At 38.0% G+C, this 21,749-nt stretch overlaps 2 long non-coding RNA genes across 11 annotated transcripts in view; one reads left to right on the top strand and one right to left on the bottom strand.

Moving 5' to 3' along the window:
* Window positions 1–14,095, top strand: LOC138356372 (uncharacterized). 2 transcript variants are annotated; one of them, XR_011224410.1, is made up of 4 exons: window positions 1–156; window positions 972–1,135; window positions 2,190–2,288; window positions 13,998–14,095. It is a non-coding gene; the product is annotated as an uncharacterized lncRNA (long non-coding RNA). The 2 variants fall into 2 exon arrangements; XR_011224411.1 differs by lacking the exon at window positions 2,190–2,288 and having other exon boundaries at window positions 7–156.
* LOC138349800 (uncharacterized) overlaps window positions 13,934–21,749 on the bottom strand; it is a 20,498-nt gene continuing 12,682 nt past the window's right edge. For 3 of the 9 annotated variants that reach the window (XR_011224401.1, XR_011224408.1, XR_011224409.1), the window contains 10 exons: window positions 19,766–19,873; window positions 17,816–17,892; window positions 17,404–17,483; window positions 17,051–17,135; window positions 16,412–16,479; window positions 16,074–16,142; window positions 15,657–15,797; window positions 14,968–15,038; window positions 14,632–14,715; window positions 13,934–14,063 (listed from right to left, as the gene is read on the bottom strand). This is a non-coding gene — a long non-coding RNA (uncharacterized lncRNA). Of the gene's footprint in view, window positions 14,064–14,631; window positions 14,716–14,967; window positions 15,039–15,656; window positions 15,798–16,073; window positions 16,143–16,411; window positions 16,480–16,587; window positions 16,782–17,050; window positions 17,136–17,403; window positions 17,484–17,815; window positions 17,907–19,765; window positions 19,874–21,749 lie in introns of all 9 variants that reach the window. The other 6 variants (XR_011224404.1, XR_011224403.1, XR_011224405.1 and 3 more) reach the window with 6 other exon arrangements.

Raw genomic sequence — 21,749 nt, forward strand, 5'->3', positions numbered from 1 at the left:
TATGAACTTTTCGGGTTACGAGCCTAATTTCTTCGAAAAATTTGAATCGGGTTACAAACTTTGCCTCGGGAAAGGAGTTTGTTGATATACGTATGGGCTGACCTAGCGCGTGGTGGCATGGTGATCGCGCCTCAGTTTACCAGTGTCTCCTGCCTAGTAAGTATCGCGCCTGAATTCTTTGTAAAGCATTACATTTGTTTTGGGATTTTTGGCTATTTGAACATAAAATTTGTTATGATATATCTTGCCATGAGTCCCAAGAAAGCCAGTGGTAAGGTTCAAGCCAAGAAAACACATGTGAGAATGACCATAGAGGAAAAACAAGAGAGCATTCATAAACATCAAAATGGTGCACAGGTTGTTGAACTAGCTAGGCAGTACAACAAATCTATGTCAACAATATGCACTATACTTGCTAAGAAAAAGGACATTATGAGCGTTAAAGTGGCAAAAGGCATATCAACAATCCCGAAACAAAGAACACAAACACTTGAGGATGTTAAAAAGTTTTTATTAATTTGGATACACAACAAGGAGTTAGCAGGTGATAGCATTTCAGAGGCCATCATTTGTGAGAAACCAAGGCATTTGCATGAAGACCTTTTAAAGAAAACCCCTGGAATGAGGGGGGGGGGGGGTGGAAAAGATGAATCAAGTTTGAAAATGTGAAAAGTTTGTGTGACAATAGAGCCTCGTGGAAAACTTTTGCTGTGGTCATTACCTGGTGGAATGCACCCAGGATGGAGTATTAGGGCTATACATCTTTTAAATCATAAAAGTAATAAACATTTCCCATCAACCTTACAAACAATATTAACCTATTTTCATGTATTTTCCCCATGTGCATTTTAACAAAGTTGCTAAATTGCCTTTATCATTCTGTAAAATTTCAATTACAGTACTGTATGTATAATTTTGTTAGTATGAATGGACTGAATATTCTGAAATTGCTATTAATTTTACAATTTCAGATTCAAAGGTGGTCTGGACACCCAATTTGGTCAGACAGGTGAAGAGAGCATTTAGGATAGTTCGAAGAGATGAAGATGGTCACAATTGTGTTTGAAGAGGCAAACGCCCCCCTTTGCTCCTGACATTATGTTCAGCCTATTGACCCCTGCACACCTAACACAAGGTAGGTTGAAAACTCCTCCTTCATGTCATTGGTTCATTAGCCAGAAACTTAGGGCCCATGCAGGAATATTCCTAAAAAAAAAAAATTGGCCCCAACAATGCATCCTCCAAGTCTGGAGGATGAGCAGGAGCATTGTCGAGAAGCAGGCCCTTTAGTGTCAAACTTTTCTCTTGCAGATATTTTTTGATGGCAGGGCAAACCACTCTACATCACAGTTTTTCTGCACGTTATATATTTTTTAAAACTCTTGGATTTTCGGAATGATACACGAGCAAGGGTTTAATTTTCAAATCGCCACACAGCACAAGAGTTAGCCTATCCTGACACAAGTTAGCCCAAGTTAGCTTGTGTCCGGGCAGTGACGTCTCCTCTTGGGTAATGTATGTCCTCTTCGGCAATTTTTTCCAGAATAGCCATGTCTCCTCGCAATTAAACACTTGTTGTGGAATATATCCATCAATACAGTATCTACAAAATCTTTAAAATCACGAACAAATCTTTCAGCCCCTACTTTGTCTGAGCTGGCACCCTCACCATGCCTCACAACACTATGAATACCATCTTTTTTCAAAATTTCTCAAACCATAGGCAAGAGAGAGAGGTGAGGAGATGGCAAGTATGTACGTATGTACATGAATAAAACATGTACATACTTATACATAACGTGTGTAAATAGTGTAATAAACACAATAACAGTATTTTGGAAGGAGGAATGTTGGCGAGTAATGTGTTGGAGGAGGGAGGGAGGACTGGCAGGGTGTGGCAGCTCACTCATGTTTTTTGGGCTCACCATACCAACATAGTGGATCGTTATGGTGAATACATACGTAGATGGGTATATACCATGTGTGTATATAGTGTAATAACAGCAAAAACACTGTTTGATTGTAGAATATGTTGCATATATGAGGCCCATAATTTTGAGCATAGCGATGTTCTATACTTTGAATTATATAAATTCCACAAATTACACACTTTTAAATAATATTACAGCAAAAAAAAGGAAGAAATGAATGAGAAACTTCAAAATAATTGCGCAACATTTTATTCGCAGCAACTGCCGTCGCACGGGGTGGCGGGGCCGACAGACCCCCATCGCTCCAACGCTCAGCGCCCATAATTTGCTCAACTTCCCAGCTCCATCGCAGCTAAAGTAAGTCACATACAATATTTTTTGTTTAGTTTCCCCGTGATCAGACTGCATTTTAACAATATAAGAAGAGAAAAAATTTTTTTGGAAAGAATTTATTTCTTGTGCACCAGGGTGTTATTTGGAGACAGAGCAGTTCAGTGGTTAACTACTACATTTTTTTTTCTCCCACACACGCACCCCCCTAGGAAGCAGCCTGTAACAGCTAACTCCCAGATACCTATTTACTGTTAGGTAACAGGGGTCAGCAGTTCAGTGGTTAACTACTAAATTTTTTTTTCTCCCACACACGCACCCCCCTAGGAAGCAGCCTGTAACAGCTAACTCCCAGATACCTATTTACTGTTAGGTAACAGGGGTCATCCCCTTTTGTACAAAGAATCTGCTAAAGCTTTTGGGGCTAATCTTTGACACTCGTTTGTCTTTGTCGCCCCATATTTTTTACGTCCGAGTTGAATGCTCTAAGGCCCTTAACTAACTTTAGGTCATGTCCCATACTTCTTGGGGAGCTAATCGACACTGCTCCTCTCTTTACATTCCTCTCGTTCTGTCTAAACTCGATTATGGCCCCGTTTACTCGTCTGCTTCTCCTTCTACCCTTCACCATCCGGACACACTGCATCATTCTGGGTTACGGCTCAGCTCTGGTACCTTTCCTTCGACACCTACCCTAAGCCTGTATGTTGAAACTGGCGTCCTGTTTCTACAGGATCGCCATGATCGCTACTGTCTTCTCCACCTTGCACGGTCATTACAGCACCCTCACTCTTGCTTATGTCATGCCTTGACCTTTACCCATCCTGTGGTTCCTGTTCCCCTTCACCACCTATCTCTTTCTGTACGGTTGTCTCTCTTACAAAATGCTCTTTCAGTTTGTGTTACCAATATTTCCCCTCGTGTCATTCCGTCTTTGCCCCTATGGAGGGGTCCCCGTTCCTAAATTCTGTAAGCCTTGACCCACATGACTAAAACTTTTACCCCTCCTACAGTTCTAAATCACCTTTTCCTTGAACACTTTTCTTCACACTTGCACTCTATTTCCGTCTTCACCAATGGGTCTTAAGTCTGCAGACGGTGTAGGCTACTCTGTTGTTTTTCCTGACTGCACCTTTGTGTCTCCTGCCTCCGGAGACTAGCATCTTCATGGCAGAACTTTATGCTATTCTCTATGCTCTTCATCAACTCTTTTCTCGCTGTCAATCCTCCTCTGTGTTTGTAGTTGACACTTGCAGTGCCCTCATGGCTCTAGAATCCTTTAATCCAGTCCATCCTTTGATAGTTGAAATTCAACATTGGCTGTTTCTTATCTCCAGTAGATTTAAGACAGTGGAATTTCGCTGGATTCCCACCCATATTGGTGCGTTCTTAAATGAGCGTGCGGACACTGCCGCTAAGGAAGCTATCCGCACCTGTCCCATCTCTCGTAAAGGTATTCCTTATTATGACTTTTACCCAGTTATTCATTTCACCATTCTTGCCCGTTGTCAGGGTTGTTGGTCTTCTGTTACTGGTAACAAACTGCGTGCTCTTAAGAGTAGTGTGTTTCCGTGGCCTTCCTCCTACCACCGTAACCGGTGGTGGGAAACGGCTCTGGCGAGGTTGTATATTGGTCATACACGTTTAACTCACGGGCACTTAATGGAGCGCTGCCCTGCTTCTTATTGTCCAAACCGTTGTCTCTACATGTCCTGACTTCCAGGACTTACGTGTCTTGCTTCCCGACCATCCCTCACTGTCAATTGTCCCTCGATAAAATTCTTGGTAAATTCAATACCTTTGATATTGTTCGCCGTATGCGTTTTTGTTCTTGTATTGGCGACGTTAGTGATATTTAGCGCACTATGATTATCCCACACATTTGATGGTTTGATAATTACTGTACTGTACAGTACTTTGGTTTGGAATGTATCAAATAAAGTTGTTTCATGTATTCAAATGTGTGAGAAAATCCACTGGGGCTGTGAGATGAAGCGAACCTGTAACAAAGGCATTGCCAGTTGCATACTCTACCACCACTGATGGTAAAAGTCTTACAACTGGATATCTTGTGTGACGGGTTATGGTATCACAGAGAAGCGTCTATCCCAGCTGACATTAGCTTACGAACTGAAGCTTGGCAGCCGGCGCGGTAGGTCTGGAGCTCCCCCCCCTCCCCCTCTCGGGGCGGGGAGGGCTGCGCGGACGATCGGCGCGGCAGTAAAGTGTGATGTTTGCTCGTTTGCTTGTTTCCTTGTGATTGTAGAGAGTTTCTACCTCACTGTTCGGTTTTTGTTTTAGTTTTTTACCATGTGGGGTTTGTTTTGTTATGCCTACCTTTCTGGGTGCCTAACCCCGGTCGATGGCAGATAAGGAAAACCCCAACCACAAAGGGGGTTTCCAGGGCCATTGCTTCCTGAAACCTTTCTGAAGGGGCCAGGTTCTGGTACTGGTCCCTGGTAGGTCTGAACTCCTTAGCTAATGTCCCGGTCTAATATAACATACATTAGCCCGATAAGCTCCAGGGAGGCTCCGGGGCTCACCCAGAAAAAGGCGTTTCATTACATTCAATGCTGGGTTTTTTCTGGTTGTCCTCAATGGTTTTCTTTCCTCCCTTCCTTCTAGGGTCTTCTCTGCTCTCTATGTCGACGATCTTACCCTTTGCTGTTGAGGCGATGATTCGCTTCTCCTTCAACGGCGGCTTCAACTTGCGATTGATGCCGTGTCATCTTGGGCCACCGATCATGGCTTCACGTTCTCTATGTCTAAGACTTGTGCTATGGCTTTTACACGGAAGCATGTCGTTCTTCCCCCCTCTTTGTCGCTTTATGGTCATCCCCTTGTGTACAAGGATTCCGCTAAGCTTTTGGGGTTAATTTTTGACACTCGTTTGTCTTGGTCGGCCCATATCTCTTACCTCCGAGTTGAATGCTCTATGACCCTTAGAGCATTCTGTTTTGTCCCATACTTCTTGGGGAGCGGATCGGCACATGCTCCACTCTTCACATTCTTCTCTAGTCCTGTCTAAACTTGATTATGGTTGCCCTGCTAACTTGTCTGCTTCTCCTTCTACTTCTCACCATCTTGATGCTTTGCACCATACTGGGTTGCGTCTCAGCTCTGGTGCCTTTCGTTCGACTCCCGCCTTCAGCTTATATGTTGACACTGGCTTCCTATCTCTCCAAGACCGCCGTGATCACTACTGTCTTTGCTACCTTGCGCGGTCCTTACAACATCCTCAATCTTGCCCCTGTCGTGCTTTGACTTTTACCCCTCTTATAGTTCCTGTTCCTCTTCACCACCTCCCTATTTCTGTCGAGTTGTCTTCCTTGCACGATTCTCTTTTGGTCCGTATTGCCAATATTTCTCCTCATCTTATACCGTCCTTCCTCCTGTAGAAGGTCCCCCTTCCAAAATTTTGTACATCCCTGACCCACGTCACTAAAGCTTTTACTCCTCCTACAGTTCTGAAATGCCTTTTCCTTGAACACTTTTTCTTTACACTCCCACTCCATTTCCATCTTCACTGATGGGTCTAAGTCTGCAGACAGGTTAGGCTACTCTGTTGTTTTTCATAACCACACTTATATGTGTCACCTACCTTCAGAGACTAGCGTCTTTACTGCAGAACTTTATGCTATTCTCTATGCTCTTCGTCTCCTGCTTTCTCATTGTCAATCTTCCTTTGTGGTTGTAGTTGACTCTCATAGTGCCCTCATGGTTCTGGAGTCCTTTAATCCAGTCCATCCGGTGGTCGTCGAGATTCAACATTGGCTGTTTCTTATCTCTAGTAAATTTAAGTCAGTAGAGATTTGCTGGGTTCCCAGCCATATTGGGGTGTCTTTAAATGAGCGTGCGGATGCTGCCGTTAAGGAGGCTGTCCGCTCTTGTCCCATCTCCCGTAAAAGTATTCCTTATTCCAACTATTACCCAGTTATTCATTCCTCCATCTTGCCCATTAGCAGGGTTGTCGGTCTTCTGCTGCTGGTAACAAACTGTGTACTCTTAAGAGTAGTGTGTCCCCATGGCCTTCCTCCTACAACCGTAACCGGCAGTGGGAAACGGCTCTGGCAAGGTTGCGTATTGACCATACACACTTAACTCACGGTCATTTAATGGAGCACTGCCCTGCTCCTTATTGTCCAAACTGCATTGTCCCCTCTTACAGTTGTGCATATTTTTGTTGAATGTCCTGTCTTCCAGGATGAGTGTGTATCTTGCTTTCCGATCATCCCTCGCGGTCACTTGTCCCTCGATAGAATTCTTGGTGAATAGGATGCTTTTGATATCGTTCGCCTTACGCATTTCTGTTCTCGTATTGGCATCCTTTGGTGATATTTAGCGTCTTCTGATTATTCCGCACATTTGATGGTGCTATATAGCCTTCCCAGCTTGGTGTCTTTTTTTGATAATTACTTACATCTGACTTTTTGAAGACATTGTCTGGATCAACATCCTCCAAATTGTTGAATACTGTACCCTTAAAACTTTGAACGAGATTAGGCCTGTCATGCCTGATTTGCAATGTTGCCAACCCTGAGGCCCTCAACCGTTCCTAATGAGAGAGTTGACTTAGTTGTAGAATGATGTCTGCTGCTCAGTGTTGTATTTTTTCCAAAGCAGCTATATCCTTCTGAAGATGTCTCCATGTTTAGATACAGTAATCCAAGTGGGGGTGCACCAGAGACATATACAATTGAAACACTGCCTTCTTTTCCTTGAAGTCAAAGGAACTCTTGATTATTCCTAGGGTTTGGTTAGCTTTTTTGACCACTGCTGCTACCTGTCATGCCACTTTCAGTGAATGGTGGATTTTGACTCTGTTCTTTTCTTCATCAATCTACTGCAAGGTAATGTTATTAATTTGGAAGTGGTGTCATACGTTATGCCCCACATGCAAGGTCTTGCATTTTTCAATATTAAAGTGCATTTCCTAGTCTTCTGACCATTTGTGGAGTTCATGTAATGAACTCTTCGTAAAGCTTCAGTATCATTTTCACTTTCCACTTTACCATAAATCTCAGTGTCTTCAACAAATTTGTTGACATGGTTTGTAATATTCACTTCTGTCATCAATACAGAACTTTGATATCCCACTCACCACATTTCTCAATTCAGATTCATTCCCATTTAGTGTGTCTGCTATTTGTTTTAACCATTGATTTATCTAATCTAGTATTCTCCCATTTATTCTATGTGCCTGTAATTTCCTTGCTAGTCTTTTATGGTTAGTACCTTATCAAAAACTTTAGCAAAATCCATGAATACTACATACACCAGGGACTGGTGGTTCAGGAGGTGGAACACCTTAGTCATTGTTTTGATGGTATATAGTGTATTGCACCTTCTGATTGCCTTGCCCTGCAGGTCCTGATTTATGTTTAGGTAAATGTTGGCAATCTTTGGACTTTGTATTGTAGTGGCCATTGGCTTGTGTATTGTTCTACTTTTAGTATTATTGTTTACTTGTGTGTGGATTTTTGTGACCTCTGTGCAACTGTTTACTTTGAGCTGCGTGTGTTTAGGGTTACCTTCCCAAGTGCTCGCTGGTTTTATTTCTGCCCTAAGAGGGTTGCCTTTCTTGATGGGTTTGGAAGACTTCTCGAGAGTGCCAACCTGTAGTGAAGAGTGGTTGACCTTGAGTAGAGCATGGGGTCTTTGACTCCTATGCTAGGCTTTGTTGTTAATGGATGTCAGGGTCTTTCTTGGGAAAAGCCCCTTGGGGCACCTGACAGCTGAGTTAGTTAAGTTAAGTTTAGTTCATTTATTATGCACCCCATACCCATCTTGTGGGCGGTAGTGGAAAGGGTTACAGAGGCACATAATGGGCTCAGGGACTGAACCCCACAATTCATTTAGCTAAGCAAGTTACAATCTTGATGAGCTAGTTACAAAATTCAATATAAGTCGTCACATCAACAATGGGTTCGAGATCGACCTCAAGTACAGTTTCTAAATTAAGCAACTGACATATGTGGAGAGCTAGTGTCAAAATTTATACGTTTGTCCTGCACACCGCCCCCCATCCAGTGGGCAGCGGTGGATAGGTTACAATCACTTAGTTACTACCTACAGTTAGCAAACTGGGGATATTTGGCTAAAATTTCTGATAACCAATGTTCCAGCGATGTGTCAATATATCCTTCAAAATGATCTGCTACCAGCTGACAGCTGAGTGGACAGCACTCGGAATTCGTAGTCCTGAGGTTCCGGGTTTGATCCCCGTTGGAGGCGGAAACAAATGAGCAGTTTTTTTCACCCTGATGCCCCTGTTCGCCTAGCAGTATATAAGTACCTGGGAGTTAGACAGCTGCTATGGGCTGCTTCCTGGGGATGTGAAACAAAAAGGCCTGGTCGATGACCGGGCCGTGGGGACGCTAAGCCCCGAAATCATCTCAAGATAACTTTAAGAAGATGGCGGGTACCCCTGTAGCTATCTCATCGAGATTGCTCCATAATATGTTACATCATCACACGAGATCTGTTGGTCCTACCAGGGACCAGAGTTGCAACCTAGCAGTCCTTCACAGAACTGCAGAGCACAAATGACATGCACGTACAGTAATGCCATATCACCGGAAAATCATCCTGGAAGTTGGCACAGCTTTACAGACAAACTGGTGGGTTCACAAGACTCAAAGCCTAAAAATTGCCATACAACTTTGTAAATGATTCAAACGAAACAAAATTAGTAATCTGAAACTGGCTCAAGCCTGTTGGTACTGATCGCTGCCGCCAGAAATTTACGATGTGCGATGTTAGTGCTATCGGTCTGTAATTTTTTGCCTCTGCCTTATTTCCTCCTTTATGGAGTGGTGCTATCTCTGCTGCTTTTAGTATGTCAGGGATAACGCCAGTATCTAGGCTCTGTCTCTAAAGAATGTGAAGGGCCTGCGATAGTTGTTGTTTACAGTTCTTGATGAATTTAGAGTTCCAAGAATCCAGGCCTGGTGCAGAGTGCATAGGCATACTGTCTATGGCTTCTTCAAAATCCAGTGGGGATAGGGTGACGTCTGATATATGAATTGATGTTGGTATCACATCCATGAAAAATTAATTTGGATTACGAATCTTCAGTGTGTTTAGTGGCTTGCTGAAGACAGTCATAATGATTCCTCAGTATTTCGCTCATTTCTTTGTTGTTATCTGTGAAAGTTCCATCTCCCTTTCGCAGGGGCCCGATCCTACATGTAGTTTTTTATCTAGATTTTGCATAAGAGAAAAAATATTTAAATATTCTCTTTATTTCTCTGATGGCCTCTTGCTCTTTGTCTCTTGGATTTTGTATGATTCTTGTAACTTTAGTTTAATAATTTCTATTTCTCTACTTAACCTTCTTCACCGTTCTTGAGTTATGGTGTGACTCTCAAAATGTTCCGCGATTCGTTTTCTTCACCTGTAGATGGAACACCATTCCCGTCTGAATCTCTTCCACTTTTTCGTATGGGTATGCAGTGAGCATATTTCTAGAGCTACTGAGTTTTTTCCAGGCTCTGGTTCAGGTTAGCATTTTCTGGCTGTTCTTCCCAGCTTATTTCTGTGAGGTCTTGGTTTTTTTTTTTGCTCCCAGTTTATCTGTTTATTATTGTAATTGAATTTGCTGAATTCTCCTCCACTGGAACTTGGGACTTGTTTTGCAGGTTTATTTCCCCATGGTTGTCAGGGTAGGAGATTCGATATCCCCATCCTTGTAGAGTTTTATTTGGTTATGTGAGTGTTGTTTAGTTCCTAGGATACTAGAGATAGTTTTCCAAGTGCTTTTCATGTTGCCTTTTGCTTCATTGAATCTATGCACATAATATGCAAGTTTTGCCTTTCTTATGATACTGGTAAGCATTGATGAGTACCTTTTAGCTACTTCCTTTGAAACTAGGCCAATCCTAAGTTTCTTTTCATATTCATGTTTCTTGTTGATTGAGTTGAGAATGGCACTTGTGAGCCATGGATTGTTTAATCTTTTGTCAGTTACTTGCTTGGTAAGAAGGGGACAATGAAGGTTGTAGAGGCTTAGAGTTTTGGAGAGGAAGAGGTTAGCTAATGAATTTATATCATGGGTATTATTGAATTCAGAATCCCAGTTAATATTGTGAAGTGCCTCTGTAAGATTGTCTAAAGCTGATTCACTGTGTAGCCTAAATGAAAGTTTCTTGCTTTTTGGTGGTGTTATGTCCATGTTCGCTATGAGAAAGGTAGGATAGTGGTCAGTTGTTCTATCGTAGATTATACCAGATACAAGGGGAGCTGTTATGTTTGTCCATATGTGGTCCAAGGTAGTGGCTGATGTTTGAGTGACTCGGGTAGGTTTGGTGATTGTGGGGATTAGCATACAGGAGTTCATGCTGTTAAGGAAATAGTCAACTTGAGAGCAATTTTGTTGACCCAGGTCAATATTAAAGTCTCCTCCCAGAATGATGTGGTTTTTGTTGAGATTGTTGTTTATAATAAGATTCCTTAGGTTGTCTGAGAAAGAAGCTATGTTAGTATTGGGAAATCTATAGATGGCTCCAATAGTCAAAGAGGATTTAAGGGATTTAATTGTAAACTGAGCAAAAATATATTCACAGTAGTCATCTCTGTCACTAATAACACTGTTGCAGATAAATGTATCTCGGTAATATATAGCTGTGCCACCACCTTTTTTATTAGGCCTACAGTTATGAATGGCTTTATAACCAGCTAAGTTGTAGAGTTGGGTATAGTCTTTATTTAGCCAAGTTTCTGTTAAAATAATGAACGATAGGTTAGTACCTAGTGCTGTGAGTAATGCATTTAAATCGTCAAAATGTTTACCAAGTGATCTAACATTTTGGTTATAAAGTGATAGACAGGTGCTATTTTGAAGTTTGTTTTTAGCCTGGTGTGCTGTGAAATACTTGCAATAATGATGATCAATGTGCTGGTTGGTGTAGATATGAGACAGAAGATTTTGATCAGGATCAATATCAGTGTGCATAGAGATGCAGAGGGATCACGATACAAGATACACGATAAAGCAAAACACAAGAATAAAAGCAGATAAATAACTTAAGTGATGGGGGTAGGAGGGGCATATTGAGGGGGCAGGAGGGAGGGTAGGAGTGAGGGGGGCAGGAGGGAGGGTAGGAGTGAGGGGGGTAGAAGGGAGGGCAGGAGTGATAGGATTGGGGGAAGGAGTTAGGGGGTAGGTAGGAGGGGGAGGTATGACCTGGCTATATTGGTTATGTCATGTCTAATTGTTGCATGCTGAATGCTCAAAGCCCCTTTCTTTATTCAGTGTTGTCACATACCTCATGTGAGTGTGGATAGGCAAACACTCATCTAGTTAAACTTATCTCGTAGTACTTTCAGAGACCGGTAATTTAGATTGTGTAAGTAGAATCTCCAAATAAATGGATCTTTAAAGCGCATTCCTATTTGGGTTTAAAAGGTTGTACCGAATGAGAAACTCGGATAAAATAGTATAACACGAGCAATGTTGTTGTTCAGTTTGGTTGCCCAACGCACATACAAGGACTAGACATTACCAGGCATTCTTGTATACCTTACCTTATGCTATAAACATTGCCACAACCCTGGGTTTTATTGATTTAAATGGCCACAGGGAGTCATACAAAATTGCAGGTTATAATGTTATTAGTTTATCCACTGCGGTGACAAGTGGGCTGACTGATGTCCGTTGACACCTGTATCGTGCTTCAGTTTACTCACTAGATCGTCCTGTCTCTGGTCTCGTCTGTAGGAAGTATGTCAAAATAAAATGGATCATTAATAGCATAAGACTTGGGGGTAGGAGAGAGTTGCAGTGTTTGTCGTGGCCTTCAGTTGTTCCTAGTATTAGTCGACTTAGTTTTAGAAATATTTGTGTTGGGCAGTGTTGTTGTTTGAAAGTAGATGTGTTTTTGTAAAGAAGGTGGGGGTTCTTCATGGTTGGGTACAATTATCTAAGTGATTATAGATATCTGGTGTATAAATGTTTTGACATTAGAATAACTACCTTCTTTTCGTTAAAGTCAAAAGGTCGCTTGATTAATTGTAGGGTTTTGTTAGTAATTTTTGTGTACTGGAGCAACTTTTGGTTAATGATGGAATCTAGCTCAAAGGTCCTTTATTTCATTGTTCTTCTTCATTTTAATGTGGTAGTTGTGATATGGATTGTTCTGGGTCACCTGTAAGGTTTTGCAATGTTAAATAGTGTATATAATAATAAGAATTTGCCAGTCTTGTAACCATTTTTAGAGTTCCCGTAGATCTTTGTAAGGGCTCGATATCATTTTTTCATGTTCTCTGTACCATAAATCTTGGTGTCATCTGCAAAATTGATGTGGTTTGTAATAATTTGATTTGTCATTGAGGTATATAAGGTTTAGACCCTTGTGGTACGCTTCATGCCGTATTTTCCAGTCAAATCTGTTTCAGAGGAAGCTTTAATTTATTTGTTTTAATTAAGCAATCTTTTTATCCTTTATTCCATGTGCTTCATATTTCACTCCTAGCCTTTCATATGGTGCTTTATCAAACACAGTGTGTGTGTTTGAATAGCTGGTTATCAGAAAAAAAATGTGAACAGGTTTGTTTTTAACAAACCAATGTTTTGTTGATTTGACAAAAATATTAATGTTTCTTCTCTTCTGGACCTTGCAGATGTGAGGTCAAAGTAATTTGAAAGTTTTCTGCTTGGCAGTTTCAAAAATTTGAGTAACATTTGAAATCTATCTAGCGAGTTTAAGTGGCAGTAAGTTTGGCTGTCCATTTAATAGCTTGGATTGATTTCCAGGTATTTGAAGTTTTTTGAATGTTAGTTTGTAAGGCTCTTCCCATTTATGGTGTTTGTTATAGGCAGATAGTTTATATATACACTATCTTGAAATAGTTATCTTCAGCAGTTTGAAACATTTGTGGTAATGGGATGTGTGGTGTGAATAATTTAGTGTTCATTACTAATATTTGGTAGGACACTTCAGTGCAGCAAATATTAACAGATTGGACATGTCTAATGGTTTTTTTTCTTTTCTTCTTAGACTAGTAGAAAATTGAAGGGTTTGGTATTGTTGATAGTTACATTTATGTGTTTCCTATCAAGTTGTGGCATTTAGTAAGACACTTGTGGGAAATTTTTTTTAGCTAATTTAGTGTAATCTTATCATTGATTAGTGGAAATGACGTAAAAATTTACATCAATGTTCCATAGCTTTAACTTTAGTCTATTTGTTTTAAGTTAAATTTTTGGCATTATTAATAGATTAAATTATCTTTTGCAGTTTAACGTGAACTATAAAAATGAAAGTCTAGTTTGGTATGCAAAGCTTTTAAGTTGTCAAAATTAGTTTTCACTTAAAATATAATGTTGCTTAAAAGGTATATTACCTCTTTATATATAACTTGTTACTTATATATTTTACCTTTAAGACTGATAAACTTAAGTTTATTAGTTAATTATATAAAGCTATAATATAAGTTTATATATAACCAAGCTATAATATAAACTTTAACTTGGTTATATATAAACATTATAGCTTTAATTAATAAACTTAAGTTTATATTGCCTTTATATATTTTGTATACCTTTATAATATGTTTATTATAGCTTTATATAAACTCTTATAGAAAGTTTAGATATTGTTAGCAAGACTTTGTAATAGAAATTTCCAGCATGATTAAATTATAGCTACTTTCAGGATAAAGTATATAAAGTATTTTCATTAAAAGATTTATTAAATAGTATACAATATAACTAATGTTGACAATTGTATGTTTCAGGTTGAGGTTTCAACTGAAGACTTCAAAGGCCAGGAAAACATCCAGAGTACCAAGGACAACAACCACCTGTAAAAGAAAAATAAAGTATATCAAACAGGGACACTCATTTTATTAACACTAACACATACAAATTACTACAAAAACCCCTAAGTCCCAATCTTTTAAGATTGGCTCAGCAAGGCCTACCCCTTACTTCCATTTTGAGGCAGGACTTGTTGCCTGAAACAGTGGAACACATCTTTTGGTTTAGTGCCCTCAACATGATGTACATAGACTTCACAACAAGCCTATGTACATCATGTTCCAGGCACTAAACCTCTAGATGTATCCACTCTTTCAGTCAACAAGCCCTGTAGTTATTAACAATGTTTGCACATTGTTAAGGGTCCCTACACCTATGCAATTCTAGTCCATCTATTGGATGGGTAGTAGAGCAGGGCTCTGAAAAAGCCAAGCCAGGGAAATCTGCAGGACTGCCTGGTCCCCTTCTATGAAATGGGGTAGGATCAGTACAAACTGCATCAATCCCTGCAGGTGGTAACAGTAGGACTTTGGTACACATCTATAAATGGACTAGATAAAAAAGAAAGCAAGTTAATTATTTGATATAGCTAAAACATTTAATTCAACATACCAGTTTATTGGAATGTGCAGAGTAGAACAGCCACACTTCTTAAGCCAGTCAATTCCTAGATGCCATCATAATCTTCATTACCACCTGAAACATTTAACCAAATTAGCTTATACATCTTGTATTACAAGTTGCTTTGCAAACTAATGGCTAATGTTCCTTATAATGTTAACATTTTATTCTCGCTAATAAAGCAAAAGATTTAGATATGACTACTCAAATTATTTAAGTTTAACAAGTACTTTAAAGTAGAGAAAGATAATTTTTACTTTACATTATCTACATGCAACCACTGATGCCTTACTTATTTTTCTATTTAAAATATTCACCAAAACTTACCCCATTCTGAATGTCAAGCAATCAACACCTTCAAACTCTAGGATGAACAGCTGGACTTCCCAATTCTTATTCTGAAAGAAAAAGCTTATTTAAACTAGTTACATTAAAAAATATGAGGTACAGTTACTAGTCAATATTTAATTTGTCTCTTGTATTTTTCGTTGAACTTTTAATTAAAAACAAATCCATGAGGTCAATTACCTCCCTGTTGCAATTTGTTTACAATGTCATGGTACATCCTGCAATCTTCTGACATTTGAACCCTCATCACAGCCCTTGTGGATTTGGTCATTGGGTGTGCAATTTATCGATGAAAAACTTTTAGCCAATTATTTAAGAACTAAGTAACTGAACACAAAGTTAAGCAAACCAATTACCATTTAAATCAATATTTCTAAATACCCTCAATTATTAAATTGAATAAAATGTAAAGTGACCATTTTAAAATTTCTTTGCTATTCAAAAATTCCTGCAAGGACTAAACTTTTATTGTACCCCACTTGTCAAGGCCTAGAACTACAGTTTTTATCCCCCATTTCCAGGCCCCTTAAATTTTTACCTAAATATTTAAATACTACTGAGTATAGTAGTAAACTTAACTGTCAGAATGATAGAGGGCAAAAGTATCTTGGCAATTTCAGGCCTTTAGTCCCCCCACGAAGTAACCCATTACAGCTGACTTAACTCACAGGGGCATAGGGTGAAAAACTCGGCCCAGCATTTCTTGCCAGCACCCAGGATTCAACCTGGGACCACATCTCCAGTGTGCCGTCTGCTCAGCTGGCCAGCCCCTGTGCTACTTTCTGTAGCATACAAGGACCCTCCACAACCTGTCAATGAAACATTTAATATGGTTAATAAATTTTTTCCCCACAGCAATGTTTAAACTTAAATGTTTCCCCTTTTCAAAATACACTAATAAATTACCTACTTCCCCCACCCCATCTTTCATTTATTGATTCTAGAACAAAGCCCTTTTAAGTAACAATTTAAAACCTAGCCTACTGAAATCTTTTTTTCAATTATAATTTAAAGTTACGATTCCCCCCTGCATCCCCCATATTGGTAATACAATTTATATAGCTAAAACATGTAATTCAACATACCAGCTCCATAGATGTGCCGACCAGAACAGCCACGCGCTGCTTTGATACCATTGTAATCTAGCAAAGCACCTGAAACATTTAACCAAATTAGCTTATAAATACAGGTTTTTACTTAAGTTTCTTTGCAAATTCACAATGGTAGTGTTCCTTTAAAAATCTGCTAAAATTTTAAGTTTTATTAATGCTAATCAAGCAAATAAAAACGTAGGTATGGCTATTCAAGCCAAGTTTCTTTAGTACATTTAAGTGGAGAAAGATACTTCAGACAATGCTACATTGTTTAACTTTACTATTTAATATAATGCAAATCTTTAATTTATTATTACTACCACACTCGCCTGATTCTGAATGTCGAGCAATCAACACCTTCAAACTCTAGGATGTTCTGGACTTCCTAATCTATAGTCTGAAAGAAAAAACATTTAAACTTCAAGTATATTACAATTAGATGAAGTACAGTTCAGTTATTTTTTTGTTTTAACTTTACTTTCAATTATGAAATTCTGTTACAAACATTTATATGAACAAATCCATGAGGGTTCAAACCAAGCCATTACGTCAGTAGACCTCCCAGTTGCAATTCTTTTACCATATCATGGCACAGTCGATTAAGGTACATCTGCAATCCTCCAACATCCTAACCTTCATCACAGCCCTTTTAGATTTGTTCATTTGATGCATCACACCGTTTCATCTATAAATTTCAAACTTTTAACCAAACAATTAACTGAACTGAAAGTTAAGAAGACTAAATATAAATAATTATAAAATACTTAAGATTTTATTCTATTTAAAATTACAATTTTATGCTATTCAAAGCAATTCCTGCAACAACTACACTGATATTGTACCCCACTTGTCAAGACCTAGAACTACTTTTTATTTTCTCCATTTACAGGCCCCTTCACAATTTTATTACATAATTTTTACTTTAATATTTAAAAACTAGCTATTAAACTAATTATCAATAAACTTACTTTGCCCTCTAATTCTGACAAAACCATGCTACTTTCAGCAATTTCTTTGTACTCAGTTCCTGATGTTAGAAGGACCCTTCACAGCCTGTCAATGGAACATTAAATATGGTTATTAAATTTTTTGGCACAGCAATTTGTTTTTAAAATTAAATATTCACCTTAACACTACATTAATAAATAAGCTACTTCCCCCCCCCCCCCCTTACCCCATCTTTTATAAGTTACAGAACAAACCCCTTTTAAGTAAAAATTAAAAGCTACAAAAATTTTATTTTCAAATAAAATTTATAGTTAGGATTCCCCCCCCCATATTTTTACTACAATTTATATAGCTAACATGCAAGTCAACTTACCAGCTTCATAGATGTGCACATTAGAACAGCCACACTTTACCCAGTCACTACTTTGATACCATTGTAATCTTCATTACAACCTGAAACAGGTAACCAAATTGGCTTGTAAATTCTGTATTGAGCTTATGCAAGTTGCTTTGCAAATTTACAATGGATAATGTTCCTTTAAAATCTACCAAAATGTTAATATTTTCAAATTCTCACTAATGCTAATCAAGCACAAAAATTAGAGTCTGTATTAAACAAATAGTTTGAGTAGTCATGAGTACATTAAAGTGGAGAAAGATACTTCAGACTTGTGGCAATTTTGACTTCACATCTACATGCAACCATCATTTACACGATCTTTAGCCATAATGCTAGAGTGTTTAAAACCAATATTTAATACAATGCAAACATGTTTAATATTTACCACTTGCCTGATTCTGAATGTCAAACAATCAACACCTTCAAAGTCTAGGATGACGTTCTGGACTTCCAATCCATATTCTGAAAGAAAAAGCCTATTTAAACTTAAATTTTTTTTAACAAACTAGCAGAACCTGGCCACGCGTTGCTGTCGCTCGGCAACGCATGTGCGTTGCCGAGCCACAGCAACCTTCTGTCCCCCAGTCTTCCCCCCTCATCGCCTCTTCTGTCTTCCATCCATTCTCCATTTCCCTATCCCCTCATCCTTCCACCATTACCCCCTCCCTCTTCCCTTTGTCCGTCCCCTCGCTATCCCCACCATTCCCAACTCCCTCGTCCAATGCCTTCCCATATTGTGTGATTTTCCTGATCAGAAAACTTGGAACATCAAGTGATCTGATGTTCATCACCAAAATATAGGTTAAAAATGAAATGAAAAAGTAACAAAAAAAGTACTCACGAAATGAACAGTATGGTAAACACGGCTCATTTCTAATGCAATTCACAAAATAAAGCAAAATTAATAATCTAAACTTATGAAAATTAAATTTATCAATGCAATCATTTTTAAATTGAATTGTAACATCTAGTATAGCACGTGTTTCTCTTACATTCAACAGATGGCACTTTTTCAAGAAAAGCATAGTTTCTGCTTAGAACAGGATTTGTTCAAAGCATAGCTTTACCTATAACAGGTGTGGCATCTATATTTATACCTATAAAATGAATGTTATGGTAAACACAGCTCTATCTCCACAATGTCACAAAACACTTAAAAATTATTTACAAAGATTTAGATTTATTTAATTATATGAATGCAATCTGAAACATTGAAATGGAATGTAACAGTATAGTTAGCATGTTATGTGCAACAGATGGTCCCCTTTTTCAAAAATGCATATTTTTTTTTACCTGTCACAGGGGTGGCATCTATATAGTAGGTATATATAAAGATACCCATATTCGAATGGAACGTTGTGTCAGTTTCAAAGCAATCAGTGAAGAACTTGGGGAGATTACAGTGTGTGGCTCTTACATCCAACAGATGGCAATGTTAAAAAATAAACAAATTCCTCTAGTCACAGGTAAGGCATGTATATAGAAACATGCCTATTCGAATGCAACATCTTGTCAAAACTTCAAAGTAATTGGTAAAGAGGTTCCAAAGATCGTCAAAAATCACACTGAAAAACAATTTAAAAAAAAGTTTCTCCCGTCACAGACGTGACATCAATATAATATGTATATAAAACCTACTCTGATGCAAATGTAACATTGAAATTTTAACAAAGCAATCTGAAGAACTATTGGATATTAGCAATTTTTAACAAACATTTACATTTTTATTTATGGATAAGAAGTACAGTTACTAGTCTTTCATTTCTGTACCATCATTAGTTTTTACTTTCAGTTATGAACACAAGTTAAACATTTAGATGAACAAATCCATGAGGGTTCAAAGCTACTGCAGGAGCCATGAGCAAGTAATTATCAAAAGGCACCAAACCAGGAATGCAGGAGCTGTAAGGTCAGTAGGCCTCCCAGTTTAAGTTTTAGTTTGTCATGGCAGTCAATTATGGTACATCCACAATCTGACATTTGAACCCTCACAGCCCTTGTGGATTTATTTGATGCATCACTTGTGATTGTGCAATTTATAGACAAAACAAACTCAAATAATTTGCAACCAAACTAACCGAACACAAAGCAAACTAATTAACACTTAAATTATAAATACCCTAAACATCAGATTTTATTCTATTTAAGAGTAAACACCCCACTTTACAAATTAAAATCCTTTTTATGCTATTCAAAGCAATTCTTCTAACTAAATTTTTGTACCCACTTGTCAAGGTCTAGAACTTATTTTCCTATTTCCAGGCCCCTTCACAATTTTACACAATTTTTACCTAAATATTTAAGAGCTACTCATTAAACTAATCAGTAAACTTACTTTTGCCCTCTATATTTCTGACATACAACATGCTACTTCCTGTAGCATCACTAGAGGCAATTTTTCTGTACGTTGTTCCTGAAGTTGTTTCGAAGGACCCTCCACAACCTGTCAATGGAACATTAAAGATTTACTTTTTTGCACAGCTTTTTTTTTTTTAACTTTATTTGCTATTTTAAAACTACAATAACAAATTTCCTACTTCCTCTCACCCCATCTTTCATTCATTTAAATTATAGAACAAAGTCCTTTAAAGTACACAATTTTTGTAGCAAACATTTAATTTTCAAATTAAATCTTGTCAGGATTCCCCCCCTCCCCCACATCCCCCATATTGTTACTACAATACACCATTAGTCTTTGGGAATATTATGCATCTCTAACATTGCAGGCAAACCAAGCTTTAGCTCATAAGTTAATTATAAAAGGCAACAAAATGTCACAGTTCTTACATTCTTTTACACCCACTAGCATGTGTAGCATTTCAGGTAACTGTCCTACGTTCCCCAGAACACAACTGGGAATTTGAACCAATCATCACTTAAATGATTACCAACAGTTCTCATAGTATACACAAGAGATTTGTACAGTAGAATAACACATTTATACAACAAAGGATAGTTACAAACTTACACCCAAGATATATGCTAAATCACAAGCACTTGCTTTGGGATCAAAGGGATTTTCTATTTTAAGAAATAGAAAACTATACAGAGATCTATATGTATTAACCAATTACTTGTTGCCATGTGTAAAGAGCTTAAACCATCACAAACCTCATTATGTAGAAGACCTACCATGACTATCTACAATATAGGCAATGACAATCTAACATGTTAGATTAACATTATCTTTCAACTTATAGCTTACGTACACCTACATTAAATATCCCAATATACATAAATTTGGGTACAGACTTCCTATAATGCCCGATACTTTAAAATTTATGTTGCCAACTATTACCAATAAGTAGTTTATAACTTATTTAAACTACCTTCAAATACAAACATTTGCTATAACAAAGTACCAAGATTAAAAAGCAATATAACCACCCATTCACCAAGTTAATCCTTATTCTAACAATGTACAATATTACAACTACACCAATATTTGCCAAAACATTTATTCAACTTGCAAAACTTCAATGCAACAGGAATCTATTTTATCACAATGTGGAGCAGTGATCATTCAATCCCATGCACCACACTAGTGCTTACAAACAACTACTGTACATTCAAGTAGGTTAAAAAAATAAACCTTGCATCACCTTTTTACTCAAAAATAATCAACGGCCCATGACACCCATATAATTATAATCCAGTAACTAGTCAATTAGTCTCAAGACAGATAGTGTCAAGAACATTAATACCCATTCCAAAACGGCCAAAAATTTTTTACCCAAGAGCAACAGGTCTCATACTACAATTCATCACTAAGGTAAGTGACTAACTTAAGGGACCATACTCAGTTATATGCTACCACAAAAATTTAATTTTGATACATTATAGGGGTCATTGCAGATTATGCTTCTCCACCCATCAAGTGAAAAAAATCTGAATTAACAACTTTGTACTTATTAAAACTATTTCTATTAAACTTACAAATTATGCACTTAGTTACTTTAATATTCAAACTGCTGTAAGTATAACAGGTCATATTACCAAGTTTATGAAACATATAATAACAGCTCATTTCTACACATAATTAGACCAAATACACAAGTATACAAATCCTCAAAATTACTACCATATAATCTTATATTACTGACCATGCAAGGAAAAGTTGCAAGAATCTAGTAACGATGCACTCTTCAATCGTTTATTTACCACTAATCTCACCCACTTAGTCTGACATTTAACAGCTGCTGTTATGTTCAATGAACATTTTACCACAAACAATTTCTATTATGCAACATGCTAGCTCAATTTTTTTTTTTTTTTTTTTACTAAATTACCAATAAGGACAAGTAACATTTCCAGTTTCC

Source organism: Procambarus clarkii, chromosome 72 (assembly GCF_040958095.1).
Source record: "Procambarus clarkii isolate CNS0578487 chromosome 72, FALCON_Pclarkii_2.0, whole genome shotgun sequence".
NCBI lineage: Eukaryota > Metazoa > Arthropoda > Malacostraca > Decapoda > Cambaridae > Procambarus > Procambarus clarkii.